Source organism: Mirounga angustirostris, unplaced genomic scaffold, assembly GCF_029215605.1.
Source record: "Mirounga angustirostris isolate CCGP_5_RB_7025 unplaced genomic scaffold, mMirAng1.0.hap1 SCAF_3, whole genome shotgun sequence".
Classification (NCBI taxonomy): domain Eukaryota; kingdom Metazoa; phylum Chordata; class Mammalia; order Carnivora; family Phocidae; genus Mirounga; species Mirounga angustirostris.
Window position 1 is genome coordinate 100,645,598 of NW_026991711.1, and position 21,637 is coordinate 100,667,234.

The 21,637-nt window shown below is 38.6% G+C and overlaps 1 protein-coding gene across 1 annotated transcript in view; it reads right to left on the reverse strand.

The window, feature by feature from the left end:
• NCKAP5 (NCK associated protein 5) overlaps positions 1–21,637 on the reverse strand; it is an 824,899-nt gene that overhangs the window by 533,387 nt on the left and 269,875 nt on the right. The gene's annotated exons all lie outside the window — the stretch shown is intronic.

Genomic DNA, 21,637 nt, shown 5'->3' on the forward strand with positions numbered 1-21,637 from the left:
ACAAAAGAGAAAGCAAAACAAAGAGAAAAGGATTCTGTAGGCACCCATATACAAGAAAGTTACAATAGTCGAAAGTCACAATAAAAACAGATTGTCATAGATGGGAATTCCATTAAAGAAGGACAATATATCTGCTTTGGAGAAGGGCTCAATCCATTTAAAAAAAAAAAATTACTGATAGACAAAGTCCAGAGCTGAAACACAGTTGTAGGATCAAAGGCAAAATAACTAGCAATGTCCTAGTTAGCTCAAAAGAAGAGCAAACCAAGCAACAAACAGACCCTCTTGCAAAAGGGGAATGTCTTTAGTACAATACAATAAGACTGCTGTATGTGACACCTTGATAAATTAAAGAAACAGAAACACTGTCACAAAAAGAAAAGGAAGAAAGGAAGGAAATTCACAACCAGTGCCCACAAAAGATGGATAAGAAAGTTTTAAGAGAATGCATGCATTGATTAAAGGCAAGCAAGGAAAACAAGATAGCTGCTCCATCTAGCTAACCCCCCACTGCACATGCCTATTGTATTGTTTCCTTTGGCACTGACTACAAGAAGGCTTCATCCTATGTCTAATAATGCTATTATTTATAAAATAGAAGAAAAACATCCTGATAAGAATATACCTCAATAGGAAAAAGCTTCTTATATAATCTGAGTGTACAGATGAGAAAGAAATGCTTTTTTCAAAGTAATAACAATTACAAAGCAACTAGGGAACAAGATAAGCACTTGCAGAAGGAGCCATACTGAATCTATTCAGCCAACCAGCTTTTCTGTTATGTGAATCCAAGAATGGATCACTGTTAGTCACTGGGAAAACCTGCAGTGCTGTAAAAATCAGCAATGTCAGTATACGGTCAGGGGAGGGAAAAAAGAAAAGAAGAAAGTTTAGAAAGAAACAGAGGGAAGGCTGAGAATACAACTTGTAATTCTTCATTCAACATTATATTCATTGACCTATTCCATGTAAGTCAATATGGAAGACACAGGATTTTGAACAGTACACATATACACAATGGCTCCTGCCCTCCAAAAGCTACAACTTGCAAAATAACTGCTTTGGGTCCATAATCTTACCAATGCCTGTTTCTTGCAAGTATAAACAGAATGTTCAACTGTGTATGTGAAGTTATTTTCATATTCTGGCCAGCATCCTCATATTAGTATTATTTTACTGATACAGCACATTATATTGAAATAAAAAAATCAAAATAGAGTGAATAGTTTTACAAGTCCAATTTTATAAACAATCTGTTGACTATGGGTGTTTCCTATTTCATAACTTTACATACACAATATGTACACATAACTATATTTAAATATCAACAATTTTACCCACCAAGTGCAGTCTGATCAGTTATTTCAAAGCCTACGTTGATCATCTGCTAGAGGTGAGAAAGAATAAAAAAAACACACAACACAATTAGCTAGTACTTACTGAGCCATTCATATGTGGCACCTATTGTTCTCTATGATCCTACAGGTAGTCTTACTGAATCCACACAAATCTCTCCAAATCTCTCCTTTTTACAGATTAGTAATCACACCTTCTAAATGAACACCCTACACTTTAAACCACTGTACAACATTCCTTCTAACCACACACCTACAGAGCAGATTTCTGTGGTACTTGAGTAGTTACTGGCTATGAATGGCTTGTACTCTGCTTCTGAAACCACGATCAAACTAAGGATGATTCCGGCAATGATTCCCCAGCAAGGTCTATGGCAGGGAGGGCCACACAAGACCAGGACCTCTGAGCAGACCCACACCCCAAAGTATGTAGCACTCATCATGAGGGCTCAGAGTACGAAATTCAGGCATGCAGCTCAGAGAAGCACATTCTGACAGGCTATGGGCAAAAGTCCAGATTTAGAAGTCCAGAATGTCATGAAAGGCAGGGTCCTATGAAGGGATTTCAAGGCTGGCGGTCAGCTGAAGGTGTACGGTTCAAGAAGAGAACAATTTCTGCCACGTATGATGACAAACAGCTAGATAAATTGAAGAATGTGGCAGAATTTCAAGGCATTCACATAGAATGGGACAAATCTGCAACAAGGTTGATTTGAACACACACCTAGGTGCTTTTAAGTTTACTTCTCAAAAAAAATCATAGTCTTTAAATTAAAAGTATGAGTTCACTATTATTCTGTTCAAACCGTGACACCATTAGTTTTCCAGACTCTGATATGTCTGTTTTGAAAAATGGCAGGTTTAGATCTCTACAACACTGATAAATCCATGAAGAATGGGCTAGCTTTAGGAACATTAATTCTGGTACTGACCATTGTGTATTCTTTTACACATTGCTCATATCTGGAGAAGTCTGTTAGGAACAAAATTTAAGATAGCTTGTAGTTTTGTTGACTTATCTTCTACTTTTGACTCTCAGCTCTTGAGCTCAGAGTGAATGAATGAGCTCAACTCTATGGATTCATTCTAATTTCAGAGAGAGAGGCAACAGAAGGCTTGAGATCAAATTTTACTTTTAATATAACTTTTTGTTAAAGATTTTATTTATTTGAGAGAGAGAGCAAGAGAGAGAGAGCATGAGTGCAGGGCGAGGGGCAGGAGGAGATGCAGACTCCCTGCTGAGCAGGGAGCCTGCTGCGGGGCTCTATCCCAGGACCCTGAGATCATGACCTGGGCTTAATGCAGAAGCTTAACTGACTGAGCCACCCAGGTGCTCCTAAATTTTACTTTTAAAATATCTAATGTTTTAAAGATTGGCTTTGCTTTTTAGAAGAACTGAATATATTAATGAAAAAACTAAGGGATAAACATATTTAGATAAAATATGCAAGTAATTATTAAGTGAACAATTATATGAGTATAGACATACATCTAGAGAGATGGACTATGCCTTACTCAGTGTGGTGCTCAGTCCCCATTAGCCCTCGGTAGATGCTTGCTGCACTGAAATTACTTAACATCTGAGTCCCAGATTCCTTATCTTCAAACTTGGGTAACAATGTATTCATTCCTCATTATTTACACATTACACATTTGCAAATTTGCCTACTCAATAAAATTTATTTGCAGCCCCCAAATCAATACTTGCAGCATTTCACGATCATTTGCAGAAATGAACAGACCAACAAAAAATCTGAATCACCAACCTGCACGTTCCCAAGGGAGGTTGAACAACGTGACACTCCGCAGCTTTCGTAATAGTAAACAAGTGTCATTTTCATTATTTATTTAGTGCCATATTTTTTGTGCTTTTGGGTTTTTTGTTGGTATTTTGCTTTTTGAAATGGCCCCCAAATGTAGTGAGGAAATGCTATTTATAGTTCCTAAGTACAAATAGACTTTGATGTGTCTTACAGATAAAATACATGTGTTAGATTAGCTTCATTCCAGTATTAGTTACAGTGCAGTCGACCGTGAGTTCAATGTTAATCAACAATATATATTACATAAGGGTCTTTACACAGAAACACACAAAGAACACATATGAAGTTATGTATTACTCCATTGATCAAAATGTTATGATCAGAGGCTCATAGGCACCTAACTGTGTAATTCTTCTAGGAGCAGCACTTCAACATTCGATAATTCAGTGTCTGCGGCAACTTTATAGAACATAACTACTACGAGTGAGGAGAATAAACTGTACTTGCTCCACCAATTGTCTTTAGGTCTTTTCCCAGACCTAATGTAGGGTCTAGTGAATAATGTAGTGAAGTGACCAGCACAGGTAGGCACTCAAGGAATTTTATCTACCGAAAAACAAAACAATCATCTTAGGTGTCTGCAAACAACACAATTGAAACTAGCAAATTCAGATTCACTATATTTCATTGAAAAGAATATAAAAAATGAAATTGTATTTTAATGTATCACTGAAGGCAACACATTAGAAGAGGGAAATACGAAGATATTTATAATAAGTCAAAGGCATCTGAGGTCTAGATTGGGATAATGTTGTCAGAAAATATGCTATCAGCTCTGCTAATTAGAAAATCATGGTCTCTTATGTATAAACCCTTCAAACAAATCCAATTAAAATGGCAATTCAAACGTGAGCATATCAGTGACAAGTTTATTGCCTATACAGGTTTCAATTACGAAGCTGTTCTGATAGTAACAAACACAGGGTTTGAACATACAGCACATGTAAGAGCAGAAACTCGCCACTGAGAAATACTCATACTTGATGAAACTAGAGAATTTACTCAGAAAACGTTAGTGTATCGCTTAGTAAAAAAAAAAAAAAAAAAAGTTGCACCTGATTAATTTTGACAAATTATGATATTCCAAAACACTGGTAGGTGTGTGTGTGTGTGTATGTGTGTGTATAAAAGTGTAACCAAGAAACTCTTTCTCAGTAGAGATAAGACCACTTTAATTCAGATTTCACTAATTCAGAATCAAGAGTCAGGCAGGTATTTTAACCAAATTAGATGGATAAAGGAATAATAAAATTACATTAAAGGAAGCTAAACTTTTAAAACACAGTATTAAGAATTGGAAAAAAAAAGTCAAGATTATGAAAGCATCTATTTACATATAACTTATTTATTCAATCAATATGCATTAATTCCCCACAAATTTATTGAGTCCCACTCTGGGCCAGCCATCAGATATTCCCCAGAGAACATGGCACACGCAGAACAGCTTTGCTGCAGCTCACAAGCAAGTAGGTGAGACAGACTTGTCAACAAATGAATTGCAAGGTGATAAATACAACTGAAGATATAAGTGCAAAGAAAGAAAATTGCTACTGGGCTGAGGCTGGTACTTTGACAAGAACCTTTAAAAAGGTGCCACGTGTCCACATTAAAGTAAGCCTTCTCCAGGGGCCACTTTATCAGCTCAGGTCTAGTGAATGGAAATACCAGAAAAATAACACATTTCCATAGTGGCAGGAGGGAGACCTCACTAAAGCATACCAGTTTGGACCTCTCCCCTCTCACTCTTAGGTCACTTTTGTCATCCAAACCACAGCTAAGTAACGAAGTTACTAAACCAGAGGACGAAGGCTTCGGATCCTGCCCATGGTGCTGCTGGTGGGCAGATACCATGGAAGAAAGCACCAATACCCTTGCCAACAAAAACTTGTCATGTACTCTCCCGCAGGAAAGAATTCAATTTCCGTTACCTTGAAGTTAGTTGACTTAGTCAAAAGATAGGAAGTTTACTCACTTTAGTCTCCCTGTGAAAAATGACACTTTAGGGGCGCCTGGGTGGCTCAGTTGGTTAAGCATCTGCCTTCAGCTCAGGTCATGATCCTGGGGTCCTCGGATCGAGCCCCAAGTTGGGCTCCCTGCTCAGCAGGGAGTCTGCTTCTCCCTCTCCCTCTGCAGCTCCCCCTGATTTCTCTCTCTCTCCCTCAAATAAATAAATAAAACCTTTAAAAAATAGAAAAATGACACTTAAATTTTACTAGCACCTATTTTATCCCTTTCTCCTCTCCCTCTGCTTTTAATATAATATGTCTGTGATTTTATATCCTTTCCCAGGCTTAGGATCTGAACAGTTTATGTGCTTGAGGCTGCTAGAAAGAAATAGGATTTGTTGAAAGAACTCAGTCCCCCAACTAGGTCCCTGCACACTAACTGTCAAGAGCCAAGAGCGGAGGAGGTCTTGCTGCTGAGCCTGAGGCACCTCTCTGCCCGCCCTGACTAACTGGGCTGTTTTTAAAGTGACCTAAACAGTCGGTTCCTCATCAGGCTTCTTTCCTTTGTGCCCATTAGTAAGGGTCCCTACTCTAGGCACTAGGGAGATGCCAATGGGAACCAAAAAGAAGGCAAAGGTTCGGACATCTATAAGAATTTTGGATATAAGGCACATGGCAAAGAATTTGATCAGGACATCAAATAATGAGTGGAAAAAGAAGGCAAAAAAGTTCAACAATTTAAATGTAAATTGCATAAATTGCATTGATATAACTTTCAAATAACACTAATTCACTCCCAAATAGATTTAAAGCAAAGCTATTTATGTATTTTTATGGTTTATGTATATATAGCTTAATGTATTTTTGTATATATTCACATATATACATATATTTACATATGTATTTATTACATATTTGTGAATAGTTACATATATAGCACTTTACATATTTAGGTATATATAACACCAATATTTATATTAGTCTTTATGTACATACAACACTATTTATGTGCATGTGACATTGTATCTGTGTATATGTACCACTAATACTAAACTATATATGATACACACATATATGTGTGTATATGTATGACTACTATTCACCCAAATCCATTTCTTCTTCTAGGCACAGAGATAAACTACATTTCCTTGCCTCCTTTGCAGTTGTGATTCCAGTCAATGAACTCTGAGTGCAGTGATTTGTGCTACCCATAGATTTGACCCATAGTAACCTTTTTCAGATGGTTCCAAGCAGTTTCCGTTTTTGGCATACTGGGATGGAGGGGAACCTAGAGAAATCTTGGAAACCACAGTGTGAACATAGTACAGCTTCCATTAGCCTGGTTTCTTGAGCAGCTGCATGGAGGAAAGTTTCTCCCACTAAATTTGAATATATACCTAGCTCTACTATACAAACAGAAAATAGATTTATTAGCTAAGCCACTGTACGTAGAGAATGTATTTGTTATCACAGCCAAGCCTACCCTCTCCATTACATAGAATTGTGTGCATCACTTTTTGGTAAACAATAAGATACAAATTCTCACCATATCATCAACTCTAACATGTTTCCAACACATCTTTCCTGTTTCTCTTCTCTTCCTGTGTGTATGTGATCAAATGGGTCAACAGAGAGGACATTTATTTGAGCAGACTTCTGCCAGTATCAATCTAAGAGGTGGATACCCAAGCAGGCACATGACATCTATGAGAGAAACTGACCATCTTAACTCATCCAAATGTAGGCAGAGGACAGCGCCATGACTCCAAATCCAAAGCCAAACAACACAGCACCCAAAGAAACAAAAATAAAATACTGAGTGTAACAAAGAGAAAACGGACGTCAAAAAACTAAAACCTAAATGATTTCCAGCATTCTATCACAAGATTGTGATTGTGAGTGTACCTTTTCTCAAGGTTGTAGAGTTGTAGAAGCACGTCTGCAGGTCCTAACATCCCATGGGAACATGGAAACATGATTTTAGTATAGGTCTCAAGGAGGCTGAATTCCATGCCTAATTTCACAGAAAGCATCAGATTGGTTGGAAAAACTAGAACACAGGGAGCAATCTGGAAATCATAGCTCTGGGAAGGCAGCTAAAGAAATCTTGTCCTTCCATCTGGTTAGTATCTCTATCATCCAGTACTTACACTTGTCTAACCTTTCTTTAAACACCTTCCAGAAAAGACTCCAAAATCTCTCAGCAGCCCAGCTGAGTATCCTCAAAAGCAAAACACTCTTATTTCCAAATAAATCAGCTCTGTGGTCACTTCTCACCTCTCTCTTTCTTCCCTAGGCTGGGTTCCATGAGGACATGTTTGATGACCTGTAGAGCTGAGACAGCATTTCAGGTGTCAGAGATTGAGCTCCAGCTTCCAGTTCTTTCCCCACCCAACTATATGGTTCCAGATCAATCACAGCCTCTCTGGTCTCACTTTTCTCCTGACAAAGCAAGAGGAATGGATGAAAGAGGGTCTGTAAGTCTCCTTTCAGTTCTATCAGTCTATGTATTAACTTGTAATTTATCTTCTATTCCAGGCTAATAACCATGCCCAATTTCCTTATCAGGTCCTTGTGTTAGATGTAAAATCCATAATATAAAAACTAGTTTTAAAATGTCATTTTATAGTCAATCATGCCCATAAATATGATTTTTCATACCTGACAATCCAATCAGCCAAATGCACTTATCAAAATCCATTTAATACATCATGTGCTGGCATCTTCCAAAATATGTTCCCTTACTATGTTTACCAGAAAGATTTTTTAATGAGCAGCTGCCTCAAAATTAATTAATGATATAGCTCACACTATAAAGTTACAAGCCAAATCCCATTATAACTAATGCATTTTCAGTGTAGCTCAGATTGCAAAGGATGGTGAAACTCCAGCTGATGGCCCATTTATTCAGAGCAGTACATGTATCAACAAATTTACAGAAGCATGAAACAAACATTTCTCTTCTTGAAAGTAAAGAAATCTATTAAAACTTCATTTCTTCTTATATACTCATTTCTTCCTATATACTCTTAACCTTTTCTATTGCAAACTAGATGATAGGAAATTGGGAGTGTCTAATTGTACCAGCTAGATTCCAGTATCTCCAACCCATAAAAATTCTCAAGCCATGGAATTTATTGTATAGTCCATTAGCTGATTTCCTTCAAACCCCACCACTTTTCATTTATACCCTGTTCATGTACTAAATTCCAAACTGTTTTTGAAGGAAATCAAAATGAGGTAAATAAAACTGAAACAATGCTTTGCCAACATTTTTTTTTTTTTTTAGATCAAAATCAGGTGTAATTGAAAGAAAATTATTATATGCCTTGCTGGTACTTGTTCCATTTTTTAGAACAAATGTTCACACTCACCTAGGGGATGTTTCCATCTGCTTCTCTCATTTTGGTTTCCATGCATTGCCCTTAAATTATTATATATAGATGAATTACCAATATCTTACTATCTAAAAATAAATAACTCTGGCCTTTTTTCAAATCATGCTCTACAGGGTGCCTGGGTGGCTCAGTCTGTTGAGCATCTGCCTTCACTCAGCTAAAAAAAAAAAAAAAAAAAAAAATCACGCTCTACCAAAAATGAGATCCACTTTTCTCAAATCAGATTTTAACAACTAATCTTTACATTAACAGAAAAAGAGATCTTATCACAAGTTGGGGAAAATATAAATTTCATCATCATCCGAAAGTGTTAATTCCGGAGCTGCATATTCTATAGTCATGCAATTAGCCACGCAGATAGAATATCTATTCTTTGGAGCCTAAAATCAAAATTGAAGGTGTAGGTATATTTTGAAAAGATAGAAACCAATAAAATAATAAGATAAAAACATTAAACAGATATACAGTAGATAATACAGTACAATTGGGCTTTAAGTCATATGCATTCATGGCTCAGGCCAGTACAAAAGTGATGTGGAAAAAACAGAGGTGACAAACCTTGACCACACCAAATCCTGGTAAAAAACAAAAGCTCCAATACAGCATCCATACTCTTTGCCCTCCCCATGCCTCACCTCTGACACCCCCAAAGTAGCTGCATAACTAATTTATTTTCCATCCAGATGGCTGGCGTCCTATAGACAGACTTAAAATGCTGACTGTGTCTTGAGCATGCTTATTCAGTGAGTCTTGAAAGCCATTATTCACTAATTTCATGTGGAAATGAAATTTCAGCTTCCCATTGTGTACAAATAACTTGGCCACTTACACCACATACAAAAAGTGCAATTCGCCAGGCAGGAATGGATGGGTGGAATGCAAAATCTTTCCTGTGTGCTTCCCTGGCTCAGGCCCAAGCCGGCATATGGCGGTCCCACCAACCACCTCCATATAGAGTACTAGGTGAATGCTTTAAGCAAGCCCTGATAATGTGATTTACAAAGCCCACACTGGACGGCTGCCGTTTGCCTCTATTTTCATTCAGGATAGAAGATTAATCTTATTTCAAATAAAAGCATTTGATGACATTTTGTGCCCTTGACTCCGTCCTCCCAACATTATGGGCTCCTAAAATCCTGGTATATCTAGAAATAATCATGAGTTTCTAAGCTTTATTACTTTATCCTTTTCTTATTCTAGAATAATTCTCAACACAGGCTTCACTTTCAGTTTCAAGTCTGGGACTAGAAGGCAAAGAAAGCTAGTTTTCAGAGAGCAAGTCAGAGGTATTAGGAAACTTATGTGCTTTCCTTTTGTGCAACATTTCCACGCTGTGCTTATAAAAGACTATTGATAATTTCTGGAATTTCATTCCAGAAATGGTTTGCTCTCAAATGTCAAAGAACTCTCTTTCATTCCCTCTTTGGGGTTTTATTGTAGAACCAGAAGTGCTATTCAGCAGTAATAAATAAAAATTCACATGTAGATATACATTAACATTTCACACCGTGGCTGAGGAGCCCAAAGTATTTTACAAACACTGTCAAAATCACTGGTGATTTCCAGCCCTGAAATCTGACTTTCACATCTTCCCAAGAAGATTTATTTACGCCCTATTTGCAAAATAAATGCGTATTTATAAATACAGGCATTTATCTAGTACTCAGCAATGGATGCAACAAGTCATATCCTGGGACTGGCAGAAGAAGTTCCCAGAGACATGAGCTATGCCTGTCTACAGTGATCCAGTGATCCTTTCTCTCTCCTTCTGAGGTATAAATGGCTTTTCCTCATCTCCTACTTTTATCTACCCTACCACATAGCTCTCTGTTCCTCCCCCAAAATCCACAGAAGGCTAATGACCCTCCTTTTCTCAGATATCCCAGGAATGTGTTTCTGTCCATTGGCCTTCCCCAGGCTTGTCTGCTATAGAACTGAATTTTAGGATGAGATGAGTGATACAGATGATGGGGATATTTAGAACAATAAAAGTGAACATGATCAAGACAAAAGAGCTTGATCTCTATTCTGAGGTTCTCATCCAATTTCTGAAAATAACCAGTGCTGTCAGAATCGACTTGGAAAATACCCTGTTTTCTACCCCCTTAAAAAAAAACAATAAAAACAGCTGATAGTGCATTCAGAAAAATCAACTCTGACTTGTTCCTGGCATCACAGCCCGCTAAAAGAAAGGGAGATGGCCTTGTATCAAAAAAAAAAAAAAAAAAGAAAAAAGAAAAAGAAAAGTGATTTAACAACAAGGAACTGGGGGCACCTAGGTGGTTCAGTCGGTTAAGTGTCTGCCTTCAGCTCAGGTCATGATCCCAGGGTCCTGGGATCGAGTCCTGCATCATGCTCTGCTCCCCAGGGAGCCTGCTTCTCCCTCTCCCTCTGCCTGCCATTCCCCTTGCTTTGTGCTCACTCTCTCTCTCTCTGGCAAATAAATAAAATCTTTAAAAAAAATTTAAAAAAATAAAAACAAGGAACGGACTCTAGCATGGAGGTGACATCCAGAGACAAACATTCCAGAATTTCTAGAAGGGCTTTGAAGGAATAACCAGGTTGTAAGGAGGAGGCAGGGTATTTGTGTTAGAGCTGTATTTGCAGAGCCAACTCACCCTTAGAATTGGAGTATGGGTTTACTAAGCGTGGCTGGAGTGGGTGGCCAATGCCGAGGCTACTGTTAATTCTTTCAATGTAAATAACCGTTGAAAGAACGTAATTACTATATGCACTATCAACCAGACCCTTCTAAGTAAGCTTTTATCTATCAGCTTTAAAAGAAATATAAATAATTGGGAAAAAATTTTGAAACATAATCATGGTACTCAAAAACTGCACAACTCTAAGCCGTGAGACACAAACATTAAAGCAAAGTAAATGTCTATTCCTTCACCTCTAGTACTTGGCAGGTCATTACCGGGAAGACTTTTTTTTTTTTTTTTTTAAGAAGGCCTATATGATAGAGTACTTTGTACAAAAGATCAGAGCATCGTTGGCACAAATATTAAATGACTATAAAACTAGAGTAACATGATATTCTTCAGTGTATAGTTTGTGTCCCAAAGTAAAATACAAAAGTATGTCATAATAATGTTTCTTTTAGATTTTAAGCGTATGTTGTTTTGGGTTGACCTTTTCATAAAAAAAGTCAAAAGCAATCACTTTTAGGGTCCTTTGAAAAATCATTCTTCATTCCCATCTTAAAAAAAAAAAAAAGGTCAGGAGCAATAAAGCCTGGATTCATCTATAATTTAAGTGCAGCCCCATTTTTTAAATCATGAAAAGGAGTTTCAATTGGTAGAGAGCTGCTCAACAAATTTTACCTGGAGAGAACCTTTCCCGCAAGTCTGTTTTGAACAAAAAGGCAGCTCTAGTCAAATCTGGGGCATGTGACCAGATTCTCACAACAAAGCAAGTCTGCTTCTAACAGACACTAGATTGAAGCATTACATAGCATTTCACGGAATGAAATGGAATAACTAGGCTCCTGAAAAATACTTGCCTTGGTAGCTACCACAAAGCAGTAAAGGTAGCAAGAGAAAAATGCTGTGACAGCATTCTCTTGATTCAGCCCAGTAGCTATGGAAACTATCTTTTAAAGACCAATTGGTGTTCTTCCCTGAAAACCATATGAAATAAAATTATGTCTTACCCTTATGGATTCCATAGTTGGAGGTTTCATTTTTCAACACATTCAACTTATGTAAGCTTGCTTTAGCTTTAGCTCAGGTATGTGCAAGCCGAAGCTATCATATTTGATTGATACTGCAGATTTAAATTAGAAAACCCATGAAGGCATTTCTATATAAAGCTGCAAGGAGTCATAATGCCCAAACAACAAGAAGTAAACATTTGTTAAATCTGCTGGATGTGCTCCACGAACTACAGTGTTTGCTTCTTTCTGTTTTTCTCTCTCTCTCTCCTCTTCTCTAAGAATTCATGTAAATTCCGATCCCTTGCCATGTCATCGGCCCAAGTGTTTTCTTTTCTGTGGCTGTATGTATACCAGAGGTGATGAGAGGCAATTCAGGGTCAAGAGCTTCCTCCCATTTAAGACTTTTCTTTTGTGCCCCCCTCAATAAAAATGGTAGACAAGTTAAAAAATAACGCAAGTCTCTGGTTTGATTTTTTTGCCTAAGTGAATTTTAATCATAATCTATTCAAAATGTAACTCTTCAGAAATCTATTTCTAGATTTATTCGTTCTAATTTTTTGATGTTTGCCACTTTATATCCTTAATTATATTTATTTTTTTCTTGAGAAACACAATTTGGTCAAAGATGGATATTCTTCATGCTCATTTTCCTACTCTAAATACCATCTTATTGGGGCGCTTTGGTGGCTCAGTCATTAAGCGTCTGCCTTCGGCTCAGGTCATGGTCCCAGGGTCCTGGGATGGAGCCCCACATTGTGCTCCCTGCTCAGCGGGAAGCCTGCTTCTCCCTCTCCCACTCCCCCTGCTTGTGTTCCTGCTCTCGCTATCTGTCTCTCTCTGTCAAAATAAATAAATAAAATCTTTAAAAAAATAAATAAATAAATAAATAAATAAATACCATCTTATTCATCTTCATTGTGTCTTACTCTCCTCAGGCAAATCCCCTCAGAACCTATTTTTTTCTGTATACAACGTTCTCTCACCAAAACCCAAAAAAAACCTCAATTCTGGAATTTGCAAAATTGTAACTGAGTAACTATTACCTTGCAACATGCATGACTTTCTCTGATAGAATTTGTCAGTGCCATCTTTTGCTTTAACCTCCCAACAATCTCATAAATTGTATCACAGCCTATTTATAGAATCTTATTTTGCTCACGGTTAGCATGACACTTAAAAAATTAAAGGCTGGATATGATACTGAAGATGATCCTCAAGAATAACAAAGCTAGAGGAGATATACTGCATTAAGAACTATGATGGAGCTAGAAAATTGAAACTGTGTGTTTGAAGCAAAAAATAAACAATTAGACCCATAGAACAAAACAGAGTCAGAAACATGCTCACACATAGACAGTCACTTGATATATGACAAAGATGAAAAAGCAAAGTATTTGGCAAAGAACAGTCTTTTCAATACATGATTTTGGGTAAATTGGATATCCACAGGAAAAAGAAAATGACTCTTGATCCTTTATTCATATCATAAATCAAAATCAATTCCCCAGGGACAACAAATATAAAACTAAAAGGTAAAACAGCACAGCTTCTATAAAAACAAAATAAAATAAGAACACAAAAACATTTATCTTCATGATTTTGAAACAGGCAAAGGTTTCTTAAAGAAGTCACAACAGGTACTAAGCTTAAATATGGAAAACTGACACATCACCTTTATTAATGGTATGAACAGCTCTTCCTCAAAAGACACATTCAAGAAAAACAAAAAGGTAAGCAATGGAGTGAGTTTATGTATGTATACATGTTACATGTATACATACTATATTACATTATATGTATTATATGTTAAATATATATATTTGTAATACTTATATCCACTTAAGGACTTGAATCCGTAATATTTAAAGAACAATTACAAATCAATGAGAAAAGAGAGATATAACCCAATAGAAAACCAGGAAAATGACTTGAACAGACCATATCAAAAAAGGGGATCACCTGAAAAGGGACTCAACTTCATTAGCCATCAGGGAAATGCAAATAAAACCACAATACAACACTGTTTACTACCCACTAAGATAGATAGATAGATAGATAGATAGATAGATAGATAGATAGATAGATAGAAGAAGAGAAAGAGAAAGAAAGAAAGAAAGAAAGAAAGAAAGAAAGAAAGAAAGAAAGAAAGAAAGAAAGAAAGAGAAATATACTGTCTATTGGCAAAGATGTGAAGAATACAGAACTCCCATATGTTGTTGTTGGGAGTCTAAACTGGCACAATCATTTTGGTCAACTGACAGCATCTATTACAGCTCAACACACATATACTTGAGAGCCAACAATTCTATCCTCAAGAATATAATCATTAGAAATATGAAACCATGTTCACCAAATATATGTATAAGAGTGTTCTATAGCAGTTTATACTCTTCAGGAAAACCCCAAACCAAGAAATAACAAAATGTCCATCAACAGTCAACTGTAGAACTAAATTATAGTGGATTCAGTTAATGGAACATCGCACACTAACTGGAATGATCAATTTACAACTACTTGCAACAATAAAGGCAAATATCATAAATATAACACTGAGTGAACCAAGTCAGAGAAAACAAAAAGTAGATATGGAATGACTCCATTTGTATAAAGTTCGAATGCGGGAAAACCAAAATATGCTTACAGACATCAGGATAGTATTTACCATGACTGAAATGATGCAGTGGATTCTTGGGTTATTTTCCTTGATTAGTATTATGGGTGTTTGCACATTGTAAAAAATCAATGCGGTAATACTTTTGATGTGTATGTTTTCTGTATGTATGATACGTGTCAAAAAGTTCTCAAAAAAAATCAAAGGCACCATTCCCATTTTCAACAAACATATAATTTTAAAGTCAGAGCATAGAGAGAAAAACATGAGAATGCCAACAGGCAACACAGCACAATTAGTATCAATCAGCATGGATTCAGCAAGTACTTGTATTTTAGCAAGTGCCGGTATTTTAGGAATGATGAAAAAATTATAAACATAGGAGAAAATGTCCTGCTTTCCAGGATTTTATAACCCAAAGAAAAGAAGCACTAAGATTTAATCTTATCAAAGAAACAAAAGAGAGAATGATAGCAGACACTACATGATTATAATGCTAGGGCCCGCAGCTATCAGAATCAAATAGCTGTGCTGTATGGACTGAGAAAGAAAGATGGCTGGGGATTGAAATTATCAAGAAAAGTCTACGGAAGAGGTGGATGTGAGCAAGGAGACAAGGGCAGAGCTCAATTAATGGTCTGAGAGAGCAATGAGAATGATTCTAGGGAAGAAGAACGCTGGGGTAGGTGAAGAAGAGCCAGTAGGGAAGAAAACACTCAACACCAAACTGTACTCTAATGGGGAAAAAAAGAAAACTCATTGTCCACCCTCGGACAGAATAATGACATGAAAAACGCTTGTTAAAAATATATTTATTTGGGGGCACCTGGGTGGCTCAGTTGGTTAAGTGACTGCCTTCAGCTCGGGTCATGATCCCAGGGTCCTGGGATCGAGCCCCACATCAGGCTCCCCCTGCTCTGTGTGAAGCCTGCTTCTCCTTCTCCCTCTGCCTGCCACTCCCCCTGCTTGTGCTATCTCTCTCTCTGTCAAATAAATAAATAAAATCTTTAAATTTTATTTATTTATTTATTTATTTATTTATTTATTTATTTATTTATTTATTTGGGGTGCCTGTGTGGCTCAGTCAGTTAAGCATCTGACTTCTGCTCCGGTCATGATCTCGGAGTCCTCGGATATATTCCCTCATTGCTTGTCCCTCTCCCTCTCTCTCTTCCCATCCCCTGCCCATGCTCTCTTTCCCTCTCTCCCAAATAAATAAAATCATTCTACTGCCACCATTTTGTTGTAACCAATATTCCTTAAGAATGGGATAGACTAGAAAACACCACAGCACTACACAAATCCTTAACAAGAATGTACATATTGCAACTGATCCTTCAGCCAATTGCCAGGATCAGTGGATGAGACATGCTGGAGGTAAAGTGAGCAATATATGTAATGACTAACTCATCAAATTTTCCTTCATTTCATTTTGTGGCATAGCATTGTTTCATTAAACTTTTGTGTGTGTGTATTTACATGTAAATGGGTACTGAGTTCAAATATAAAACGTACTTCTTATTGCGGTTTGAAGTCAAAAAAGTTGGAAAAACACTCCTCTATAATTGTCCTGTAAAATGCATTTGAACAAGGAAATGCTTGAATGTGTGACAAAGAACATTTAAATGATGAATAGATGCGTAGTAAATGAGCCACGGTACTGCATCTAGCATAAGAGTCTAACTTAAGAGCCTAGATTAAGATGACATTCAGACTCTCTCCAGTTTGTGTTTTAACTTTAGGGTTATTTACTCCTCTCTGAGTGTCCTGCTTCCTGAGAGTTCCTCAACCCAGCACTCCTTTCAACAATATCAAACGAGGCTGGAATTTAACCATGTCCTACATTCATTGCTTCCCACCTGCTCTAGATCACAAATGCTGAAACCTTGTGAATACAATCATTGACATCCCATGTATTACTAAATGTAATGTCAGTTTGTATTTTTAAGCTGCATTCCATTTGGAAACACCTAATATACATGGCCCTGCCTAAAAAGGGTCAAATACTTGGCAATTTGGGGCAGGATTATGAGTTGTCTTCCCTTAAACTATCTTGATAGCTGGCATGTTTCTACAACATTTTCACTCAGCAAATCTAGCTTCAGGGAGGCTGATGGCTATTTGATGAGAGAGCCATTAGTGATATTGATATTAAAGACTCTGAAAAATGTTAAAAATAATTTTTTACGTATAACAATTTTATTCTAATTTCCTACCCCCTCAAAATGTTGCAGCATCCAATTAAAATCACATAAAAATTTCCCAATCCCTTCAAATTTTACAGCATGACATTAACACCCCCTAAGCAGCCTCCACCCAAGCAGCCACCCTCATCACTTTAAATTAAAAGGGAAATTCACTAGAAGCCCAAGGTCTTATGCAGTAAAAGCATTCCAATCAGCTACACAAAGCATTTATTGTGGGACAACATGCATGAATATTTAAAGACCCACTTAAATATATGATTATATGTTTTCTTTATAGAAGCTTATCCTGGGAGTAGAGAAGGCCTTCAATTCATTCTGAAACCCAGAGACCCAGAAGTAGGCAGGTATGGACTATCTCAAGTGCATATTCACTTCCTCTTCTGTCTAGATCTATCTTTCCCCATACCCTATGGTGTCGTAATCATTTTCCCCTCACATCCCATTTTCTGCTGAGGTGGCTTAAAGTCATGTTTGTCTCCTGTGACTTGTTCCAGAACTACACTGAAATACTTTCAAAGATGTTGCTATATTAGGAAAAAGGAACTGCAACTCTTCAGGTCCTCTTAGGGTCTCTGCAGCTTCTCTGCCAGCTATGTGTTCATCGCTTCTTATTGGCCCATCACCTCACTGATGAAGTGTTCCAAGCAGCTTAGGGATGTATCCCCCAAAGCTGCATGGATATTCTAGATAAATTATCCTCTTCCTGCCTCATTAGAAAACATGCTCTCTGCTAAAAGGGAAGCAGTCATGAAGTTGTCAGTGTGCAGTTGCTTTCATATGAGGCAGTCACACCACCTCTTCTAATGTCATTAAGCCATTTTCAGAAGAGAACAGAATTATAATGCTGCACTGACCAAGAGGGTGAGTTGATCTGCATTGCTTTTCTTCGAGACTATCCATGCCTAAATCTACATGCAACTGCACAGGGACTATGCTTGTCCCACTGCCCTCAGAGAGGATTTTTGTCCTTGTCCTTAAACAAAACTACATAGGGCTCCACAAAACCAAAAGCAACCTGCTGTTTCTAGGTGGAGATGGTGGGCATGTATCCTAGCCCCACACTCCTCTCCCATGGCCTTCCTCTGCAGTATGGTACATGGGTCAGTGACACGTGAGACAGTTTCAAAGGAAGAACTCTGGTATGCTGGAAAAAAGGCAGGAGTGGAGCCAAGAGCCCTGGTTTCTAGTCCAAATTCTGACACCAACTTGCCATGTGTCATTGGTCAACACATCTGAACTTTTTCCACTTTTGTTCTCTATTTTATAAAACACAGGGGCAAGATTAGATAATGGTTGCACTGCACTCTGGCTTTAAAAGCCTGTTTTATTTTTAGTTGAACGGTTGACACATTTGCAATGGCATCCTTTACTGAGATTGACTCAGCACAGAGCACATGTCAAACCTCCACTGCTCCTGTTTATTCATCTACCAGGTCAACAGACCCAACCCTAGGGTCCTTGGGAAAACCTATTTCTTACTTCCCAAATTTCCAATTTATACCTTCTTAGTAACAAGAGAAATAATCCTCTCCTTCCTCTCCTCACTACTGAGTTTTAGATTTGGTGCTACCCTGGGATGTTTCTCAGTATCTTACTGTCTTACGTTTTTCCTTAGATTCTGTCAAGTTCATTTCTCCCGGACTAGCCACCCTCTGTCCCCCAGCCCACAATGTGTATCACATCCCTGATGCCTTCATATCTCCATTTTGGTAGTTGTGTTTAGCAAAATAATCCACTCCCCCCCCAAAAAAGATGTCTACATTCTAATCATCAAATGTATGGATTTGTTCACTTAAATGGAAAAAGGGACTTTGCAGGTATGATTGAGTTAAGCATCTTGGGATGGGGAGATTACTGAGGATTATGTGGGGGGGCTCCATGTAGTTACAAGGGTCCTTTTAAAAGGGATGCGGAAGAGTCAGAGTCACAGAAGGAAATGTGACAATGGAACCAGACATCAGAGTGATCCCACTGATGGAAGAGGGTCACAATCCAAGGAATGTGAGTAGTCTTTAGAAGATGGGAAGGCAAGGACTAGATCTTTCCCCCCAGAGCCTCTAAAAGGAACACAGCCCTTCCAACAACTTGATTTTAGGATTTCTACCTCCAGAATTGTAGGATAATACATTTGAGTGGTTTTAAGCCATTAAGTTTATAGTAAGTTGCTATAGCAGCAATGGGAAAATACAGTAGTAATTACTAAATTATCTTTGAATACCCCAAAAGGAGAGAAGCCTCATCCCCCATCACATCCTGTACCTCTACCAGTTCTAGCCATGACTCTGCTACAAAAATTAATACATCTAACACCTTTATATTCACAACTCTAGCGTAGAAAACATCAGTACAGATATTCACTTGGAATACACAGAAATGAGGAAGGAACTTCATCACCAATCAGCAAATGTAGCTGTCAGACAAAGGCCCCAAACGGACAGATGAAGGGCTTAATGAGTTTGTTCCAGAGGGATACCTCCTTAAATGCTGTGCCCAGACCAACCCTAGTCTAGCACTGGTGGTCCTTTCCACATTCCACACCTCTGAGGGAACAATGGTAGTCAATTTCTCTGAACTGGGGAAGTATCTTCTTGGGCAACCCCAGCCTGGCTGAGTGAGGATCCTCCATGGATTTCTAGAGGGAGCCATGCCCCATGGCACCTGGCCTAGGTTGGACTCTTAAAAGTATCCCCTTCAATCAGTGAGGCTACATGGATGACCAGAGTTGAGTGGCAAGCAAGCCAAGGTCCTGGTACATACTTTGGGGATCACTCAAACCTCAGCTTTGCTTAGGAGATTAACTTCATCTGCCCCTCAGCACACTCTTGCTGAGCACTGGCTCTGTATCCTATACTTCGTTCCTTGCTCTGTGGAAGCAATGTCACCAGGGTGTCTTTAGCCTGGCATAACAAGCTGCTAGATGGAGCCTCTATTAAAAGGGCCTGCTGGCCCGTACCTCTTACTTTAGCCCCAGAACAGCCTAACCCATCATAAATATGTTCCTCCCTCCATTCTTCATGCCTTTTCTGGTCACCATTATGCCCCACTTTAGAGAACATTTCTGTTCTCTAAAAGAACGGCTCTAATTTTCACGTACTCCGGCTGACACCATCTCTATCTCACAAAAACTCTTTGCTAGGTCAGATAATGTCCCCCACCCCATCATGATGTCCTCATCCTAGCCCCTGAAACCTGTGAAAATCTTACATGGCAAAAGGAACTTTGAAGATACAATTAAATCATGGGTTTTGAGATGGGGAGATGATCCTGGGTTATGTGGGTGGCCCTAATTTTATCGCAAGAGACTTATAATAAGAGGAAGGTAAGAGGGTCAGTGTCAGAGGAGGAGATGTGACAATGGAAGGGGAGGTCAAAGTGCTCTAAATGCTGGAAGGGATGCAGGGGCCTCCGGAAGCTGGAAAAGACAAGGAAATAGATTTTCCTCAAGAGTCTCCAGAAGGAACACAGTCCTGCCAACACCTTGATTTTAAAACTATAAAATCCATTTTAAACTATTGATTTCCAGAACTATAAGGTGACACACCTGTGTTGTAAGCCACTAAATTTGTGGTAGTTTGTTACAGCAGCCACCGAAAACTAATACACTCTCCAAGAGGGCTCTGGGTACCACCGTCCCCAGCCTGACCTGATCCCAGCACCCTTCTTCCTTTGTTCTCTTGCTCCTTCAGTTGAAGAACAACACAGACACCGTCTCTATATTTATGAAGCTGACTATCTGACCCCAGATCAACTACAGGGAATGTTATGAGAGCTACAGAGGAGGCATGTGATATCTGCTATGGACCTAATGTTTGTGTTTCTAAATTTTCATATGTTGAATCCCTAATCCGCCCCTGTGAAGGTACTTGGAGGTGGGGCCTTTGAGAAATAATGAATCATGAGGGTGGAGCCCTCATGGATGGGATTAGCACCCTTCTAAAAAGACACAATGAGAAGGCAGCAGGCTGCAAACCAGGAAGACATCCCTCACCAGGCACCAAATTGGTTGTCAGCACCTTGATTTTGGACTTCCAGCTTCTAGAACCATGAGAAATAAATGTCTGTTGTTTAAGCCACCCAGGCCGTGATATTTGCTATAGTGGCCCAAGCTGACTAGGACAATGCACATGGAGGGGGGTGGTCAGGGAGGGCCCTGGCTGAGTCTTTGGAGGCAGGAGGTTTAAACTAAGACCTAAAGACAAGGGTTCAGATCCCGGGGTCCTGGGATCAAGTCCTGCATCGGGTTCCCTGCTCCTTGGGAAGCCTGCTTCTCCCTCTGCCTCTCTCTCTCATGAATAAATAAATAAAATCTTAAAAAAAAAAAAAAAAAAGGAAAGGGTTAGCTGGAGAAGGGAGCCAGCCAGCCAGCAGCGTGCTTTCACAAGCAGAGGAAAGAAGGCGGGAGCAAAGGAAAGCCAGAAGAGAAGGCAGGGCCCAATCAGGCCCAACTCTTCGGCTACAGCAAAGACAGATTTGGGGGTGTTGTCTCGGTCTTGCTTTACTTCAACCTAAGGAGTGAGGTTTAAAACCAGAGGAATAAAAGGATATCTGCAAACATCAGGTTGCTGGAAGGACATCAGGAAATAGACTCCAGAACATAAGGGCGATCACTGGCTTCAAGCTTTTGAGGTTTTGATGAAAT